Source organism: Martes martes (genome assembly GCF_963455335.1).
Source record: "Martes martes genome assembly, chromosome: 2".
Taxonomy (NCBI): Eukaryota; Metazoa; Chordata; class Mammalia; order Carnivora; family Mustelidae; genus Martes; species Martes martes.
Window position 1 is genome coordinate 104025541 of NC_137889.1, and position 3429 is coordinate 104028969.

The 3429-nt window shown below is 36.8% G+C and overlaps 1 pseudogene across 1 annotated transcript; it reads right to left on the bottom strand.

The window, feature by feature from the left end:
• Positions 1 to 340: 340 nt before the first annotated feature.
• On the bottom strand, positions 341 to 985 carry LOC308339073 (nascent polypeptide-associated complex subunit alpha-like; annotated as a pseudogene). Its single transcript has one exon. The product of its transcript is annotated as a nascent polypeptide-associated complex subunit alpha-like (transcript).
• Positions 986 to 3429: the final 2444 nt, after the last annotated feature.

The following is a 3429-nucleotide window of genomic DNA, read 5'->3' on the forward strand; positions in this document are numbered from 1 at the left end:
CCTTTCTCAAGTTCTGCCTTCGTACTATATTTTCTAGGCTTTTTTATGAGACAGCTGGGTGAGACACTGACAAGTGGAGGGAAGAGAGAAGCCAGGACATTTTTTCAATCTTCTTTCTTTCTGCCTCATCACTGACAATGAGCTGAGTGAATTATGGTGGTTCTACTTTTCCTGGCATCAGTAGTGAGTATATTTTTGTGCTCTGGTTATGCCTCTTATTTTTTTCCCATCCACCAAGAAACTATATCTTTATTAATAATAGAAATACTATACAAATTTCAAACCAAGCTGCTGTTATTCTTTTGAAACAGAAAAAAAAAAAGTCCTCATTTTCAGACAGTTACATTGTTAACTTGGTAATAACACTTACAGTATCATTACTGTAGTTCTTCAGGAATTGGATTGCCTTTGATTTTGACATATTAGTTTGTGACATGACCCATTCTATGTCCTTAACCTCCACACCTGTTTCATCAACCTTTTCCTCTTCACTCTCCTCTTGTACCATTGGAGTCTGTGTTTTCTTGAATGTTTGAGACAGCTTCACCTTGAAATTGAATTTCTCAGTACTTGCTAGTTGTGCCTGCTGAGATAAATCTTTGATCTTCGCTTCCCCAAAAACTATGTAGGTATCTGAAGCTGGGTTCTTGTAGACATCTGGTTTTACGATGACAAAGAAGATATTCTTAGATTTCCAGATAGTGACTCTCCTAACCCCTGTAACCTGTCAAAAACCCAGTTTGGACATAGCCTTCTGTGCCTTCTTTTCACTTCAGCTCTGTTTTGCTTTAGTGACCGGTTCTTCATTGATTTCAGCTGTGGCTGCCAGCTGGGTTTATTGTGTGGTCGCCTGTGTGGAATCCTGTTCCTCAAGCTCTGGTACTGATTCATCACTGTCAGATTCTCTTCCAGACCCTGTCTCAGCCTGAGGCCCTGGCAACTCCTGCTCTGCAGCAGGCATGGTTTCTGTGGCTTTACCAGGCATTGCATTTTGTGCAGTGAGTGTAGAACCAAGACGGTGGAAGAAAGAGAGCGAATCATGCCTCTTCTTTTTTGAACCTCAGCCTATGATATGGGTGAGGGATTCTCCAACGTGATTTGTTTGCCTAGTTGGACCCTGACCTGACTGAAACAAGAAGCAAAGCTGAAGCAGGAATACTGTCGTGAGACTAGTCCAGTAATCTAGGCAAGAGAAGAACAAGTTGTACAAGTTATTGCTACAGCATGGATAAGGTGAAAAATGATGGAATTTGGTATCTCTTTTGAAGGCAAAACTCACATAGTTTAGTGATACAATAAAAGAAAAGAAATATAATGTCTTCAGTGTTTAGTTTGAAAAACTAGGTAAAGGCGGTATTGTTGGTAGGTATGGCGAAGACTGAGGAAGGAAAAGATCAGGAGGGGAGGGCATATAAATCAGGAGTTCTATTTGGTAAACGTTAGCATTGACATAGCTATTTGGGATCTAAGAGGATCAAGTAGAAAGTTAAATATGTGAGCCCAGAGTTTAGGAAAGCACTTCAGTTTAGAGAACTGCTGGCTCAGTGGGTAGGATTATTGGTATAATAAAGTCACACAATTTGAAAAGATTACTTAGGAACTGGCTAGGCATAGAGACAAATCCATAACCAAGGACAATGCCCTAATGTACTCCAATGTTTAGAAATTGGAGGGAGAAAAGAAACAATCCCAGGACACTGAAAAGACACAACTAGTAAAGCAGAAGGAAAAAGACAAAAATAGTATTTCTAGAAGCCAAGCGAAGAAAGCTTTTCAAGATGTCATGTCCAGTGGATAAAATGTTGTCTGTGTCTACTATATCCTTCTTCCTTCCCCCTCCTCCATCTCTCTCCTTTTCTCTCTCCACTTTTTTCCTCCTCCTTTCTTTCATTGCTTTATTCAGTTATTTAACCAATATATATCAGGAGTTTGGTGGGTGTACTGTGCTAGTTAATTCAGAACCCAGACACAGGAGGCTTTCAATAAGAATTGTTAATAGTAGTCTTGTGGAAAAGGGTTAATTTTTTTTTTCAGACTATTCCTTTAAACAAAGAATCACAGAATTTATCTTTTTAATAAAAGGCATTGGTTCACCTGGAAAACAAACCCATTATTCTATGTCTTAGGAAAAGAATGAGATTTTTACCTTGCTTCACACTTTATATGCATTTACTCATACAAATAATATGTATATATGCATAAATATTTTGCATTTGATTCTATCATATTTATTCACAGCATCTTGCAATGAAAAAAATTTTTAAAGTTTCTCATGTATCTATTTTATAATTTTATTTTTCTGCTTGCAAATGGTAAATGCAATAGAATTTTCTTCAAAGCCCTATTTCTTTGTGACAATCCAAGGGTTAAATTAAAGGAGAAGTCAGCTTCTTGTCCTTGGCTCAGAGGAAAGCTAACTGTAGCCTTCATTTATTTCCTTCACATCCTATTTTGCTCTTTTCTCTTTTAGGACTGAGCATGTAGCCTTCATTTTTCTCATCCCCAGCCAAGATGCACAACTACAGTGGGGAGATATCCAGAATATGGGTAGGATCTAATTCTTAAAATCAAAGATAGGTAAGCTCCAAGGTTAAATTTGGAAAGCTCAGGAAATCCTAAGTGCAAACACCACCTTTCAATCACCTGCAAATCATTTCCTGCTCCCTTGTCTCTGAAAGGCAGGATTGCAGCCTCACTGTAATTTTTCTTTCTAAATTAAGCAGCACATTTCAGGTGTCTGAGAAGCAGCTGAGTGAGGAAAGGGATTTTAGTACTGGATTCCATTCAACTTTGCTACTGGTTTATTTCATCATTACATTTTTACAAATGCGGGTGAGAATTTTAGAATTTAGCTAAGGTCATTAGAAGAAGAAAATATGGCAGCAAAATAGGACTTGATGTTTTAGCATTAAAAATAGAAAATTAAAAAATATGCTTCTAAAATTCTGTACTCTTAATTCCTTTTTTTCTCAGTATAATTATGAACCGCATGTGACAGACAAGATACATTAAGTAGACTGAGCTCGGTTGTATTGAAGTTAAATAGTTGTATTTAACTTCAGAACTTAATTAGGGAACTTTTTGTCTTCGACCTTATTCAAACCATTAAGGGCTTATGTTTATATGTTTATATGTTTTAGTCACTAGGATTGGGACTTAAATGTAGCAGAAAAGACAAGAACCAGGCCCCACTGTTAATTTACTGTTAGCTCAGGAGAACAGCCAAGCCTCTTGAATAAAATAGGAAATACATATTTTAGACTTTTAATAACCTTAAGTTCTATTGTTGACTAAATTTATTTCTGAAGTATATGTACCCAGAGTGTACCTAGGGAAATTCAATCTACAGAAGGCTTTAGTGACTTCAGATAAAAATAGTTATATTTGCTAGCTTAAAAAATAACCAGATAAAGGAATAATCTTTCCCAC